We start from the raw sequence: 18,120 nt of genomic DNA on the forward strand, positions 1-18,120 counted from the left end.
CACCAAGGGATGGAAGTATAGAATAAGGTTTATGTTTTGCAATACTAATATCATGCTAGTGTTCTTTACTTTTCTTCTAAGTAGTGTAGTTCTTTAAAGTTAGGGAAGTATTCTTTGTGTTACCCTAGTAGGGGTAACTCAGGGAGTGGCTGCCTATGAGAAGTATTCTTTGTGTTTGCCTTAAATGGTGATTCATTGAATGGTCACCCTATTAGAAAGTACTTTTTGATGTTGCTCTCGTTAATACATTGAATGGCTGCCCGAGCTTACATAAAAAAAGAAAAGAAGATATTAATAGCATAAACATAGGAACAACCTTAAGTAGAGTTATTCGTTAACGGTGTTTCGTCCAAGAGGGCATCGACACTCGCTCGATTACCTAATTGTAGTCTACTTGTGAGAAAAACCATGAAGCAGAAAGTCACAGATCAAAGGTATCGATGGATTCTAATCTCTTGAATTCCCTCTCTTATAAATTCTCAATAGTTTAGTTTAGTTTAGTTAAGTAATTCACAATATCTATAATCATAATTTTTAATCCCTCAAACCCCCTTTCCAGTCCTGTCCTTCATATAACATACACTTAAAAGTGGAACGATATCCTACTCATCCTTTACTTATTGAGGGATAATTAGGTTTTGATACGCTTCTGTTTTGTTCAACGATCATCATCCATCATCCATCTACACATTCCATATATCATCTCATACAAACAAAAAGAGTACGTGTTAAATGGCGCCGCTGCCGGTTTAAGTTGTTTATGTTTAACGTTTTCTTTCAAGATTAGAACTTTGGATCTTGAGGTAATTTTAGCCGCATCATCCATCCTTTTGAGAAAGAGAGAAGCTTGAAGGACATCTCAAAGACAAGATCTACCATCCAGGTTAGTCGAATCTTTATTCTTTTTATTTCATTCTTAGTTTAGTTGCATCTAGGGGCGGATCCAAGATTTTAGATCAGGGGGGGTTGCCATGGAGTTAACCTTTAAAGATTTTTTTAGGAACCAATAATCAATGTCTACAGAAAATTATCTGAATATCTATTGGAGTTCATAATTAGTTAGCATTGATAAATAAAAGAGTTATCGTTTTTATTACCTTACCCAAAATGGACAAAATAGTGTTTTCACTATAGACCTAAACAAACATAACAAAGAAATATGCAAGAATAACATAGTACATTAGCATCACACTAGTGAAGTTTTGACATGCGTGGATTCTTTTCAAATACATCTATTATTGCATCAAAATCAACTTCTTTAGCAAATTCCAGTTCAATGTAAATAGCCATGCAATCTGCAAGAAATTCATCCCCCATCTTGTTACGAAGTCTTGTTTTGAGAAATTTCATAGCTGAGAATGCTCGTGTAGGAACCGTTATGGTTGCACCGAATGATTTACTACGGACCGCGAAACACCACGTGCAGCGGAATAAAGGGTATCTCTCACGGTTTGGTTAGAAATTCATACCTTTAGATCGGCTAAGATAACTCTGAGAATATTAGATATATGAATCAGCAACCTCTTAATCTTCTGTTGTATTCCTATCCTTAGATTGGACGTTGTGTGGGTAGCGATCTACCAACCCTTTCTTTCTCTCTTTTTCCAATAAAAAATGAAATAATGAATAGTGAATTCAGCCAGGAGAGAAGGGTTTCTATTTATAGGCTACAACAGGGACCATGAGGAGAAATTAGGGTTGGGCCTCGTGACGGGCTTGGGCTTCCAATGTTCACCCAGAACACACGGCCCAAGTTCGTCAACAAATTGCTTATTCCACTAAAGGCCATTGTTACACTACCGCCCTAATCCCAAATTACGTGTTACGTTTATGAGCTCCATATTATATGCTTGTTGATCTCCCCGTGTTTAAGATATTGAATCCCCGTTGATTAAGTCAAGTTACTGACAACTACATCAATCAACTTCTTATGTCCTTGAGTAGTACCACTCAATCTTATTGTCATGTCGGATTAAATCCACCTGCGGGGTTTACATGACAATCCTTATGAGCTTCTCAAGGGGACATCATCAACCCGACTTCTTGCGGGTCACAGATTCCTTCTATAATAAATAACACACCTTACAAACAATGTCATTACCCAATCCATCGAGTTTGTTGATTTACAAATGAATCTTACTCATTGATGATTTAAAACAATGTACAATGCACGTAAGTGCCCGTTATTATATCCCGATTAAGAGGACAAGCATCCATAATAACAGAGGTGTTTGTTATCTTATATAGTCAGTATAAAGATAAACAATCTCACTTGGACCTGTTCAATACACACAAAGTGTACTAGTGTAATCCTATAGTCAAGATAGACTAATACCAGATTATACTACAACCGTACCAATGGTTTGTCCAAATCTATTTAGGTTGTGAACGTTTACTTATACTTTATAAGGTACTGATGATATGATCTTTTGTGTGTCACCACACACCATATCATCTACAACATAAAGTATTAGACACATGCATATAACTAATAACATATATAATATGCATAACATTTGTCTATATGATTCTCATTCAAAATATAAAGAATTAGAGTTAATACAAAAGTAATGCTTTTAGTATATCACCCTATCAGCTCGTTTTCTAGTTGCCGTGGAAACAGGATGTGTCAAGACAAGACGAATGAATCTATCAATCAAATAATAGATATGTATCTTTCTTGTTTCAACTAGTCTTTGACATAATTCGGAGATGGTAGACAATTTATGAAAAAGAGGATGCTTGAGCACATCAAGTTTGTAATGTTGCAGTTGACTTCTAAAATGATGTATCTCTTGCTTCGTGAAGTTTCCACAATAAAACTTTTCTACGAGTTTGCAAATATCATCAATGCAGAAGGACTTAAAAGCATCTTTCGGATCCAAAGTGGAACTAAGATAAATAAGCTCTATTGTTTCTTCTGGAAATCTGTTATTTAATTCCACCAACTAGTAATTTATTACAGCATTAAATAACTCGATGCGGTAGTGATGCTCAACTGTAATATAATCTTTCTACTGGCAAGAAGGACTTGTACCCGCCATGTGTCGAGCACCCATATCAGGCATGTCAATGTCATGCTTTTTGCAAAACAAAATCACATCGCTAAGGAAAGCATCCCAAGAAGATCCTCTTAATTCTTGAAGAAGTGCTTTCGTATTGGAGGCTAAGCTGATAGCATTTAAAATGTCTTGGGACTTTTCTTGCAGGGTTTTACACAAGACATTAGTAATTCCCATAGTCTTATGCAATAAATGAAAAAGAAAGACAAACTCAAAACTTTTCATTGCAAAAATAACACCTTTAGCTTCCCCATGCATATAGTTGCTTGACCCGTTCTTCATGACGCTTTCAAGAACTATACAAATTGACTCAAACATCTCTTTTAGGATAGGAACCGAAGCAAAATGAGAACTCCATCTAGTATCTCCTGCTTGTTGCAAAGTAGAAACTTGATTAGCTCCTTTTCCAGTAACAAGTTCACCACTAGCTACCAGCTTATTAATTTCATTTTTCCGAGTATCTTCCAACTCTTGTTTATGCTTAGGCGTAACATGAAGATTAACAATGGAAGCCAACTGACAAACCTCTTTTTGTTTATGTAGATGGTGTATGGTCGTTGAACAAAATAGAAGCGTATCAAAACCTAATTATCCCTTAATAAGTAGAGGATGAGTAGGGTATCATTCCACTTTTAAGTGTATGTTATGTGAAGGACAGGACTGGAAAGTGGGTTTAAGGGATTAAAAACTATGATTGTAGAGATTATAGATTCTAATACTCAACTAAACTAGACTAAATTAAACTAAACTATTGAGAATTTATAAGAGAGGGAATTCAAGAGATTAGAATCCACCAATACTTTTAATCTATGACCTTCTGCTTCATGGTTGTTCTTACAAGTAGACTACAATTAAGCAATCGAGCGAGTGTCGATGCCCTCTTGATCTAAAACATCGTTAACAATTAACTCTACTTAAGGTTGTTCCTATGTTTATGCTATTAATATCTTCTTTCCTTTTATGTAAGCTCGGGCAGCCATTCAATGTATTACCAAGAGCAACATCAAGGAGTACTTCCTAATAGAGTGCCATTCATTCAATGAATCACCACTTAAGGCAAACACAAAGAATACTTCCCTAGGCAGGCCACTCCCTGAGCTACCCCTTCTAAGGCAACACAAAGAATACTTCCCTAACTCTAAAGAACTATACTACTAGAAGAAAAGTAAAGAACACTAGCATGATATTAATATTGCAAAACATAAACCCTATTCTATACTTCCATCCCCTGGTGTGGGCAATGGAACTAATAACTAAAAACATAAAGAACTAACCTGATTGAAGAACACCATGAACCAGAAAAATTATTAAACCTTAAGCACTGGCTTCATCTCCTCCCTTGAAGGAGAAGATTAGCCTTCCATAGAGAAGGAAGAATACGAAGAACAAGAAGAAGAAGAGTCGAAGAACATAAGACTAGAAAGACTAATTTATTAAGACTCAGCTAGTTAAAACCGATCTTTTATTATTAATCTCTCTCTACCTCAAGTTCTGGAGACAAGAGTATAAGTGAATTGGAAAATTATATGAGGCACTTAGGTCCTCTATTTATAGAGGTTACAATGAGCTCTAGAAGCATTCCAAACCGTCATTTGTTTCCTAATACAAATAGACTTCTTTCAGAGTCCAACTTCGTCTCCAAAACTGAGAAGAAATTGGGTACAGTGTTGATCCATGCGTCTGGACGCACTATTCATGCGTCTCAGATGCAATCAATATTAATGCGGGCCGATCGATCCATCGTCCACGAGCGTAAGCCTATTTTCTCTCTTATGCTCTATCCTTCTATCCTCTTTTGCGGGCTTTGGTCCAAGCAACGAATCCTTTGGCCTTGGGCTTCCAAATAGGCTTTAAAATAGGTCCAAGTCGCATCTTTAATAGCTCCAATTCCTTGGCCTTCTCCATGATTGTCCACGGGCCTCCCATGTGATCCTTAATGCTCCGAATTGCTCCGTTTTACCCCTTTTTCTCTAATATTCTACAAAACTCTCTTTTTAACCTGTAAAATCTTAAAACATAACTTACAAACACTATTAGTTCACTAAGATGGCTAAATAAGAGGCATAATCGAGGGTTAAATAACACTTTTTGAGCACTTATCACAACTCCGAACTAGCCTTTTGCTAGTCTCTTAGCAAATAAGATAAAAAAAATAGATAAGTGATCAAAATCACATCCTAATAACAAAAATAAAATCCTAACTCATTTTCGCAGGCATCACGATTGCATTTACCATATGCAACAAGGCTTTAAACCTTTAAGTTCCCCAAAAAGGACGAGTTATAGTCTCGTGAGGGTTTTTAGGTGATATACCCACAAAATCAATCAATAGCATGTTCAAGAATGATAGTATTTTTCAGAGAGAGAAATTCCTTACCCACTTAGTGCTTACTCTAACAGACAGTCTCCATTGCTAACTACATTGCTGCAAATACTCATAAATTATGATGGAAGATAGTAAAAATTGACAAAATTCTTAATCAAGGCTTATGTGTGTACTTAGTCAATCTCCTATACTATCCTATCAAAGAAACGGAATCCCTAGTTTACCATAGGTAGATAATCTCGACTTTCAATCCTCACCGATCATACTCTTAGAAAAGAATCTCTCAGAAGATGGTCTACTATTTTACCTCATGTATGTGGGGAAAAGAATAATGCATACGAACATCCCACATACTACCTTGAAAAACTGACTTCTGAAGAAAAGTAGTCTCATGGAAAGAATGTCAATCATATATGAAGTGTCGGGTCCTTCACTTTAGCATCATCTCACCTATTCTAGACTTTGTACCATACTGTAGTGATAAGTCATGGGTTGTAACTTGGCTTGGGTATTGGTTTATGAAGGAAAGGTAAAAAGGATTCTAAGGTTGTTTCTGAAAAACACTAAGGGTTTTGCTTCATTCTTTAGAAGATTTATTCAAATTCTATATTGCAGAGAAAATTCTTCCTTTGTTTTAGCTTTTCCATCCATTCTGTTCAATTTTTTTTTTTTTTTTTTTTTTTTTTTTATTTTAAACTCAGTGGTATATCCTTGATTAGTACTGGATATGCTTGTTTTCCACTAGCTTCTTTCACTTAGAATAGAATGATGGTCTTCATTGTATCTCTCTGGTATTTCCTTGTAATCTTCTTTTTGTGCTATTTCTTCCTTTTTGTACCCCTCGTATTCTCAGAAACATATGGGTATGGCTGATAAAGATTTTGGCTATACTCCTTGTCTGGAGTTGGGTGACGGGTAAAGAGTTTTATGAAAGAAAATGGCTTATTGTAAGGCTTAAAAGGGTTTAACATGATGGTCCTACTAGGTGGGATAAAGGCTGAATGGGTTCACTACTTGACTTATCAGTATGATACTCTGTTTCGAATAGACTACAAGACCTAATGGCTATCTCCCCATTTGATATTACTTCGTGATTAACCAAATCAACAAATATTGAGACTATATTACAATGACATAAAGAACTGAAAGATGTTGAGTCACTAAGACTCGGATTTTTCGTAAGAACTCTCCAAAGAATGGGTATAAAGCTCAAGTCTCACGAGCTAAGTCAAAAATTTTTTACTTCCAGTTTACTAGGGGTTTAAATCTCTCTTGTAGCAAAAGTACACAAAACTGACCAAGTATTATGGTGGTGCCTTGATAAAGAATTCTATCAATAAGAACTATGTCCGAGCATAATAAATAGTTTAAGCAGTAATGAAATCAATAATATTAACTATCTATCAAACTCAACACTAAGCAGTATAGAATATATATCCCAGACTCATCATTAAAATTCATTTTTCTCATGCTACTGATATAGAAACAAAGTTATTTTTGTTTTTGAAAACTAATTTTTGAAATTCATTTCTCAAGTACACCCTCCCCCTACTTATGCATGCATTGACCTCAATGTATAAAGAAGTAAATGAAATGGATGAGAAAAAGGTTGGATATTACCATTGATGCCAAATATCATAATTAATTCAAGAAACAAATTTTTAGGTATTTTTACATCAGATCCCCAAGACGTAATGTGAGTCTTTTAAAGTTAGATCCTCAAGACTTTTGAGTCCTTTATAGTCAGATCCTCAAGACTGGTATTCCCACCCACTAGGTTCCACTTTGTAGGAATTCTTCTGATCTCTCTCAGCATGTGATTGACAAAAGTATACCTTGTACCAACAATTTTCTCTTAATGGCTGTAACCCAGGACAAGTTTCAGAATGGCAATTCTTACAGCAACCTAGCTTACTTCCTGTAGACATTTTCGCTTGATCTACTAGAATTCCTTCCTTTGAAACTTGGTGACCCAGCACTATCCCTTCCTTTACCATGAAGTGACACTTTTCCCAGTTCAGAACTAAGTTGGTATCGCAACAACATTTAAGGACTATGGAGAGATGATGTAGACAATCCTCAAAAGGACATGTGAATGTGGTCTTCTCTTGGTCCTCAGGGTGAATATGGATCTGAAAATATCCTGAGTAACTATCAAGAAAGCAGTAGTAAGCTTATCCAGCTAATCTTTCTAACATCTGATCGATGAAAGGCAATGGAAAATGATCTTTCCTTGATGCGCTATTCAACTTCCTGTAATCGATGCAAACTCTCCATCTAGTCTGAATCCTGGTTGGAATCAACTCATTGTTCTCGTTCTCGATTACTGTGGTTCCGGACTTCTTCGGCACAACTTGGACTGGACTAACCCATTGACTATCAGAAATAGGGTAGATAATGCTGGCATCAAGGAGTTTGACGTCCTCTTCTCGAACTACTTCCTTTATCTTCGGATTAAGCCTCCTCTGTGGTTGCTTAGAAGTCTTGGAATCCTCTTCCAAATGAATCCTATGTTGAACTATCATAGGGCTGATCCCCTTGATATCATCAATTATCCAACCTGTGGCTAACTTGTATTCCTTTAAAAGTGCTACTAACACGGATTCTGCTCCTCCCTACCAAATCGATGAATGACTTGGGTAGGTTCCCAAATCTCCCAAGAAAACATACTTGAGTGTAGACGGCAAAGACTTCAATTCTAGCTTAGGCGGCTCCTTTCTAAGCTCTTTAGATGGTGATAAGAGCCCAAAACTGTAGTTTTAACCCCTTAATAATCATACTTTTAGACCAATTATGTGAATAATAAGTAAGAGTTAACACTGATTACGTGTTTTTATGCATTTCAGGCTTCAAAGTCCATTATGTGCAGAAATGTGCCACTTTAGCGAGATAAAGGAGCAAAGGTCGGTTACTAAGGAGTTCCGTGATTAAAGGCCAAGATTCAAGAAGACAAAGCCTTTTTAAAGCCCGGTCAAAAGCTGAAAAGTCGACGCGGGCAGAAACAGCACACAAAGTCAGCAGAACTTCCGAAGGCCATATCTTCGGACTCAGACCTCGGAATGGGGCCTACCTTATGTCAAAACGACCGGATCGGAAAGAGCTTTCCAATGGTTTAAGCCGTGATCCAATCAGAGGAGCAAAAGTGGACGAAAAGTCTGTTGAAGCCAACTGCAGCTGAAGAGGCCTTTTTGGACTGAAAGAATTGGGTTTTGGGCCTGATTCTCTGGCCCAAAACATGGCTCCAAGCCCATGCACGATTTTTGGATCTGAAAGTATAAAAAACAAAAGCTTAGCTCTTTGTTAATGGTAGATTTTTTAGTAGAGAATAGTAGATTTTTAGGTTAGAAAATAAAGGAGCTTAGAATAGAAAGTAGCCATTAGAATAGCTTCTAGATCTAGATTTAATTGTTTTAATTAAGTTTAATTTCAAATCCAATTCTTGTTTTAGATTAAACTATTAGAATCATTACTCTTAATTAGTTTGATTAATAAAATAGCTAGTTGTTAAATTTCGATTCTTGTCATTTACATTTGTGTTAGATCTGATTCATTTACTACTTGTTATTCAATTATTAGTTATTAATTAGATTTTAATTATTGTTTAATTTAGATTAGTAAATTTCAATTCTTTATATCATGTTTAGTTTAACTTTAATCAGAAATGATTGTGTAATGATTCTCGGCTAAACCTCCATTAGAGGGGGTTGAGAAGCCTTGATGAAAGCTTGATTCCGACTATCGTAGAATCGTCATAATTTCCTTTCCACTCTAGAAACGATTAGTTCACCATGAGAATGAGTTTAATCGTTCACATGCTAGTTATGAATTGGTAGGAATGCCATGTGTAATTAGGGATTAGGAAGAACCAATTGTTTCTTGAAGCGATTCAATTCGGATTCTGACGATTAATTGCCGTTAATAGGATTAAGTCGAGTTAAAGTGGAATCAATCCCCCTCTAACTCCTTATCATCGAATTAACGTAGCATTTCCTTAGTTATTTTGATAACCGACTAGTTGCATCTTGTGGGTAGTTGCATCGTAGTCTAGTAGCCTTTTCGTAAATCTCTCATTAGACTTTAGAGTTAAGAATACTTATACGTAGAGAACACAGCATGCGGAAATACTAGGAGTGGAACGAATCACTCTACTCCACTATATCTCATAGGATTGAGAGTAGAATATTTGATAAGCATATAAGCATCATAATTAGTTTAGTTTACTTACATTTTGAGTTTCATCGTTCATTTCGTAGGTAAAACTATTCAATTTTATCATTAATCAAATGGCGCCGCTGCCATCTTAGTTGCACTTTCGCATTGTTTTCGTAGTGTAATTACTTTTCTTAAAAGTCCCATTTCACCCACCCACCCGTGTTTGATTCATACTGTGGCTTTCCGTTTCATCGTTGAAAAATTTCAGCGAGAAATTACACTGGAAGGCCAGGCCGTAAGGAGCGCACGGCCCTATAGCTTTGAACACCGGCGTGACCGCCTAAAAACAACGTAATTTGAAAATTACCGGATGGCCAGCGCTTCTATGTCTTGTAGCGACCAGCATATAACAAATTTTTCTGGATTTCGATAGTTTTGATTCGAACTTTGATTTTTCATATTTTTCAGTGTTCTAACTCGTTATACACACTAAACACGCGTAAACAAGACGCTATTCATAAGCGAAGCAAGGACGCAATCAGGTATTCCTTTCTTCCACACCTCGCATCTCCTGTTAGAGGTTTATACTAGTATATCAGAATTGTTTGGAGTGTTGATGTGTTTAGCTAAGTTTGGTTTTAGCCTTGTATGAGATTAAGGTCTTGCCGAACAAAAACACAGAACGTAATTACACAACAACGTCAACAAACAAGTCTATCTAGTATACCACCCACTACACCTCTAGCTAATATTTCACACACATCACCTGACACAATTCCGGCGAAGAAGAGACTCCTCTCTCGACTTCTACAAAGCCTTGGCGATAGCCCCAAATCTTGCATCGTTCTAGCGGACCCGATTGGGGATTTCGAATCCCCAAATATTTTAATTTGTTACCCGTTTTTCATGGATTAGACCATGAAAAACCTTATCGGCAAGACATCGTAGGATTGAACAAGTCCTAACAACATTCCACCATCCTACGGTTGGTGCGGAACAAATTAAACTCGGGGTATTCCCTTTCACCTTAGCCGATAAAGGCGTCTTGGTTAACGCCCAAACGCGTCTAATTGTGGACTCGTGGGCTAAACTTGTTCGATTGTTTATGGAACATTTTACCCACCCCTAAAGGCGGACGAGATGCTTTCCAAGATTCATTTCTTTTCGACAAAATCCTCATGAATCATTTTTTGAGGCTTGGAATCGTTTCACCGATCTCCTTATAGAGTGTCCACATCATAACTTAGCGGCGAACCGTTAGTTCGTGCCTTTTCAAAGGACTTCTACACCACCATAAAGAAGTCCTAGACATAATGAATGGGGGTAGTTTCTTAAGCAAAGGGAGCCTCGGAGGCTTATAAATTTTTAGAGGACCAAACTAAAGCGAAATAACAACGGGGGTAGTGATGATATCCACCGCTCCGCTAGTTCTTCTAATACATTAAGGCGCCGGTATGTTTGAAATTAAACACGATTCGAGCTTAAAACTCTAATCGAATCACTCACTAAAAGGTAGAGGCCATTTACGTTCAACAAAAGCCTATCCCGTCATGAATGTAAATTCAAATCCATGTAGTTTTACATTTGGAGCCCCGAGCATCCCGACTCCAACTGTCCTATTGCCTATGAACAGGCTTGTTCCATAAATAGTGAACCTAACGCCCCTTGGAGACAAAATCCCAACTTCGGTTGGAGAAATAACCAAAACGTCACACCTCAAGGGTACAATAATCAATATGTTAGGCCTACGCACAGCTTTAACCAAGCCCCACTACGACAAGGACAGGGTTAGGGGAATTTTAATAATTATAACAACCAAGTTCAACCTCGTCAAGGTCAAGCACAAAGTCAAAGTAGTTATAATAATTATAACGCTAATAGAGGTCAAAAATATAAATAAATAAGTTATGCTATACACTTAGGAGTAGTGGTATTGTTTTCCTTCTCTATGCTCTTAACAATCTAGAAGTCTCACGTAGCTGTTGCATCAGAATAATTGTTAGAAACTTAGGTTAATATGTAGGTAATAATCTTTGCATCTATCTATAAATATATTACATGAGTATCTATGATTGTTAGCGATAGTTTCACGAAATCTAGGCTAGAGTACTTATTCTACAAATCTGTGAGAATATAGCCTAAAGCCTTATATGAAATTAAACATTTGAGAAATGACACAAAGGAGAAGTAAAATCCGGATAGAGAAATCACACGTCCACTTGCTTGATCACTATGCCATATCCTAAGCGAGAATTTAGGCCCTTTTTGGATCGATATAGCTAGAAATTCCGACCTAAGTATATTTTCCGCTAGTCACCCCAGTGAGCCTTTCATTAGCCATTTCATAAAACACAAATCCTTTACCCTGTTACAAAACAAAACAAAATAAAAAAAAAAAATCAACCTACCCAATTTAGATAAGTCTGAGAATAGAATAAGGAAGAAAGAAGAAGAGAAAAACCTGTGTAAACAAAAGTTAGTTAATTGCTTCAGAAAATAAAGAAAAGAAGTTTCCATCCAAAGAAAATAAAAATAAAAATAGAAATAAAATAAAAACTCCAAAAAAAATAGAATAAAAGGAGTCAAAAGCCAAAGAAAAGAAAAAAAATATGGCTAAGGATGGAAACAAAGTGTAGAAGCAAAAGTAAATAACAAGGTTTTCTCTAGTTACATAATATGAAGACTCTATTATCTCAGACTTGTCCCTTTTGAATATCCATTTCCTTCCTTCTTAAACCATCTCCTAATCCCATGACACCTAATAAAGACCTCTAGCTCAATTAGGAATAGGTTAGTGGGATAGTAAGTGGCGAGATGTGTTTGATCAACTTCGGCTTCCTTGTTTGTCATTGAGATTGTAAGGTAAAGTATGCCCGCATTAATCGGAGTAGCAAAACTTGAGTGGAAAAATCAGAGTGATTTTTGTCTTGACTTTTATGTGAGAACCTACTTAAGGACGCTTATTCCAAAGTTTTGAAACGGACTCATTATTGCATTTCATAGCATTACTCATTGTATATATGTTTATTCGTAGATGATTGATTATTATGCATATATTAGCTTAGGTTTCGACATGATTATTCTGTATTCATTGCTAGTAAGATGTATAGATAATTGAGACATAAATAAGGAAACAATAGTTTTATTTCTTAGTCGTTGTATTATAGATGAAGTTTGAGACATAATTAGATTTTAATTATTGTTTAATTTAGATTAGTAAATTTCAATTCTTTATATCATGTTTAGTTTAACTTTAATCGGAAATGATTGCGTAATGATTCTCGGCTAAACCTCCATTAGAGGGGGTTGAGAAGCCTTGATGAAAGCTTGATTCCGACTATCATAGAATCGTCATAATTTCCTTTCCACTCTAGAAACGATTAGTTCACCATGAGAATGGGTTTAATCGTTCACATGCTAGTTATGAATTGGTAGGAATGCCATGTGTAATTAGGGATTAGGAAGAACCAATTGTTCTGCGAAGCAGTTCAATTCGGATTACGACGATTCGTCGTTAATAGGATTAAGTCAAGTTAAGGTGGAATCAATCCCCCTCTAACTCCTTATCATCCAATCAACGTAGCATTCCCTTAGTTATTTTGATAACCGACTAGTTGCATCGTAGTCTAGTTGCCTTTTCGTAAATCTCTCATTAGACTTTAGAGTTAAGAATACTTATACGTAGAGAACACATCATGCGGAAGGACTAGGAGTGGAACGAATCACTCTACTCCACTATATCTCATAGGATTGAGAGTAGAATCTTTGATAAGCATATAAGCATCATAATTAGTTTAGTTTACTTACGTTTTGAGTTTCATCGTTCATTTCGTAGGTAAAACTATTCATTTTACGTTTATCAGATGGTCCATCAGGTATAGGCGATTCAAACTTTTCTCTGAACTTGCTGTCATCCATGACAGGTGATGAATCCGAAATCGCATTGATTGCCTCGACATTAAGTTCCTCACAATCTAAGTCTGTCAGAGCTTTCAACAACTCGTCAGCAGGATATGAATGAGTCAGATAATCCTGTGCTAACGCTTCAATCATGCATACCTCGTTCACAGCACACACCTCCTGTGGTTGCTGTAACATATGGAAAATATTGGTTTCGACTCTCATATTACCAAAGGATAACGTCATATTACCGTTTCGACAATTGATGAGTGCATTTGCAGTGGCCAAGAATGGTCTGCCTAGAATGATTGGTATCTGCCTACTAGATGTAGGTGTTGTGTCGAGTACTATGAAATCAACCGGATAATAGAAATCTTCGATCTTGACTATGAGGTCTTCAATGATTCCTTTAGGTATCTTTACTGATCTATCTGCCAACTGTAAAGTAACATCAGTCGGTTTAAGATCCTTTAAGCCTAACTTCTCGTAGACAAAATATGGTAGAAGATTCACACTGGCACCCAAATCTAATAAAGCTTGCTCCTCCAAAGAATCTCCAATTCTGCATGTAACAGTTGGACTTTCAGGATTTTTCAGTTTCACAACCGTTAGATTCTGTAGGTACGATAAACATCTTTGAGCGATAAAAGCTTCTTTCGGAATGTTGGTCTTTTTCTTCACTAGATCTTACACGAACTTGGCATACGAGGGAACTTGCTTGATGGCGGTCAAAAATGGGATATTAATATGCAAATTCTGAAATACATCGCAAATCTCCTTCTACTGGTCATCCTTTCTGGTATTCACTAGTTTCGAAGGAAACGGTGCTGGCGGATTCTTCAATATCGGTTCTATTCTTTCGGCTTGGTAACAGATAGTGGAGTGACAGGTGGAGTCACTCGTGATGGCTTTTTCTTACTTACTTCCACAATAGTTCCTTCAGCTTCTCTCTCAACAGTTACTTCAGTGGGTGGCACAACACTAGATATATCTGGAATATTAGAACTGGGTGGGATGGTGGGAACATAAGTTACCTCAGGCTCCGCAGAATCTTTTCCTGGTTCATAGACAATCTTGTTATCAACTTTCTTGCCTGACCTCAGAGTGGTAACAACATTAACTTGTTCATGAGTAATCTCAAGGTTATCTACCTGCAAGACACCTCTTCCTTTCGGATTTGGCTCTGGCTGGCTTGGTAATGCTCCTTTCGATCTTTCCATCAAGGCGGCAGCGATTGCCCTATCTGGCCTTGAATGACACTAAAGTTACTCTCCAACTTCTGGGTTCTTTGATTTGTGCGTTTCAATTTCATTGACAATGGTGGTGATAGCTTCTTCCGGATGTGGGATAACCGCTTTGCTTTCGATTGAGGTAGGGGCAATATATCCATTCATAAGATCCGGTGCTAACTCTCTATTTGTGTTGGCTTGGTATTCTTTGGTTCGGTATGATCGTTGATTTACGTATGGTTCTTGGCGGTTTTGGAACCGTCATCGGGTTATTCGAACTGATTTGGTGATTTTGGAATCACGGAGGAAATTTCTTCGATTTGTATTTTGTGGTTTCCAATAATTTCGTCCACGATTGAACCTGGTTATTTCTTCCTAAAGAGTTGATACTACATGCCTCTGCATTAGTATCCAGATAATCTGAACACTCTTCGAGTGGTGTGGCCTTCATCAGAACATAGCTCACAAATGGCATACCAAGGCTTGGTTGGCTGAGGTTTAGCTTGGAAATTGTTTGCTTTTGGAGGATTCATAGAGAACTGATCAAACTTCTTGTTCAGAGTTTCAAGTCCTGTTGATAGGCTTGCCATAATTAATATCATCGCTTGATTTGGGTCTTCTTGAATTTGGTTGCCAAATTGCTTCGGCACCCCCTCCACTCTAGCTACGTCCTCGTTGCTAGTACTCCATTATTGAGTGTCTTCAGCTAAATTCTTGAGAAAGTTGTAGGCTTCCTCTCCATCCAATGATGTAAACTTACCTTGCTGCATTGAATGTATCATCTGCTTGTTCATAGTAGAAAGTCCTCGAAAGAAAAAATGAGATAGTGTGCTCTTATCATAACCATGATGTGGACATGAGATTAGCAGATTATTGAATTTCTCCTAGCTTTGATGATATTTGATAAGCACCCAAAAGTGTATTATGAAACCCCATTGAGACATATAAATTTGGTTAATTATGTGTTTAATAATCATGAAATAAATATGTTTTCATACTTTTGCAGGTATTTGCAGTAAAAATGGAAATATTGGTTAAACCTGCGATAAAGCACGAGGAACGGCATATATATGAATTCTTCAAAATCCACATAGAACCATCAAACTTCCAAAGCTCCTACCTCTCGAACCAGGACTCCGAATGCGACAAGAGAGCTGCTCAGACAATTAGGGCGATGAACTCTATGCATAGGCGGGAAGTTGTAAAACTGCCCAAAATACCGGACCGCCACTAGACTGCACATGGACCCACTATGCGGGGCCACAAGATTGGGTGAGTCATCAATCATGGAGCATGTCAAGACAAAAATAACAAATTATTGGTGCAAAGTTGACACCTTGCATGTAATAAATTAGATTAGGTGTTAATAGTGGAAAAAAAGGCAAGGTGTCACTTTGTTTTAATGTGGTGGATAAAAATGAATTAATGTGGTTTGATGATTCACGTGGGAGGAAATGAGATTTCTCCCAAATGGAGAAGAAATTAGACAAAGGTGGGGGACACTCCATTTACTCCCTTGACTTATTTTCCTTACATGGCATTATTTTAGTTCCTTAGTGAAAAAAAAATCATAGTTAGTTTTTAGTTTTGGTAAGAAGCTTGTAATAGTTTTAATGGAGGAAACATTTGTTTTCTTCTAGAAAATAAATAGAAGTGAGTTTGATTGTTTATCTTCTTCCTTTTTCTCTCTTTCTTTGTTTCTCTAGTTTAAATTCCTTGTCTCAAGGATCATGAGCTAACTTCCCTTTTGGGGAGTTAATCCAACTCATGTGAGGGAAAAACAATTGTTGTTGGTTTGGTAGGTTTTTAGGAAGAACAACTAACTCTACATCCTATCCCAAAATGATAGTTGGTGTAGTGTCTAGTTAGGAATAAAGCAATGAGCTTAGAGATAAGTCATTGCTTGGTTTCACTTGCTAGCATGTATGAGCTCTTTAGTGAGCCATACATGCTAGGGATCAAATCTTTTTTTCCATTAGGGACTTGTCTATGAGTCTAGGAAGAATCAATAAACCTTTTTCAAATCAAGAAACTAAATGTTAGTTTCACATGAGGAGGATTAACTCTCCACCTTTTTCTTAGTAATTTGTATTTTGTTTAAGTGCATGATTTCAAACTTTAATGTTTTTCTAAATGTTGTGTAGGAAAGAAAACCTAGCATTAGTATTATAACCTTACTCCTTAGTTCCCTTTATTGTAACAACCAATTTGTAGTTGTCCTAGACTTTAGGTTGGTTCGAATCCTTATTCCAACTCTACGAAATCGAAGATCGTGAGTACCTTGAGTTGCTTTTGCATAAATTTAGAGAGTTCAAACCTATAAGTAGTAGTAAAGAAGCATATATCAATATTCTTCAGTCACTTTCCCTTTGAAATTGCTGATGGCTTGCTGCATGGCATCTGTCTTCTGGGGTGGGTAGAACTTGTTCATAAACTTTGTTCTCAACTTCTCCCAATTGTTGGTTGAATTGATCGGGTCGTGTAATGCGGTTAACCATTCGGATGCTTTACCTTCGGTGAGAGTGGAAAAGAATTAACTTGATACTCTCATCCCCGATATTCTTGTTCTTGAAAGTTCCGGAGGATCGATAGAAATTTGTTCATATGAACATAAAAGGGTGAACATTAATGCGAACCATTGAACTTTGGAAGCATAAAGATTACTGATGCTCTAAGTTCAAACTGGTTAGCTTCTATCTCTGGAAAAACAATACTGCTTGGTGGGTCTCCAATGATTGGTGAATAGAAATCACTCAACTTCTTCCTCTGTTGTGCTTGCATGGGACGGATAGTTTCAGGATTATTGGTGTCTAAAACACCTCCCCCATTGCGTGCGGCCATTGTATCAATCTCGTCTAGTATTTTTGTGAGTCGGTTGTTAAACCTTGTCCACTGTTGTGTTCTTACTGGACAATGATATGGACGACGGGGCATACACTAGAAAATGCTATGCAAAAATAACAAAAAACTATCCTACTATGCTTGAATAGTATGCAATTATTCTAAGTTATACTAAAATGTAAAACTACTTTCCTTCAATTGGTTGGGCTTTGCAGCTAGTATCTCGCCCATTGTCTAAAGCTGTCTCTTCTAGGGTTATGGTGAATCACTTGGATTGCTTAAGTACCACTGCCCACAGACGATAGTCCGTTTGTCAAGATTCAGACAAGAAACACTAGAGTTTGATGTTTCGCTGTGTTGACTTACAACTTCAATTGTTGAAAAGGTCCTAAATGCAATTATACTAGAGCAATAAAACTAAACTATGATGCAACTATACTAAGAAAGCAATAAAACTAATCTACAATGAAACTATACTAAGAAAAATAAAAAGAATGAAAACTCGACTAACCTGGATGGTAGATCTTGTCTTTGAGATGTCCTTCAAGCTTCTTTCTTTCTTAAAAGGATGGATGATGTGGCTAAAATTAACTTAAGATCCAAAATTCTA

The 18,120-nt window shown here is 36.9% G+C and overlaps 1 pseudogene; it reads right to left on the reverse strand.

Annotated features, from left to right (window-relative positions):
* Positions 1 to 10,690: 10,690 nt before the first annotated feature.
* On the reverse strand, positions 10,691 to 10,785 carry LOC147515941 (small nucleolar RNA R71; annotated as a pseudogene).
* Positions 10,786 to 18,120: the final 7,335 nt, after the last annotated feature.

Source organism: Coptis chinensis, chromosome 2, assembly GCF_015680905.1.
Source record: "Coptis chinensis isolate HL-2020 chromosome 2, ASM1568090v1, whole genome shotgun sequence".
NCBI classification, from domain to species: domain Eukaryota; kingdom Viridiplantae; phylum Streptophyta; class Magnoliopsida; order Ranunculales; family Ranunculaceae; genus Coptis; species Coptis chinensis.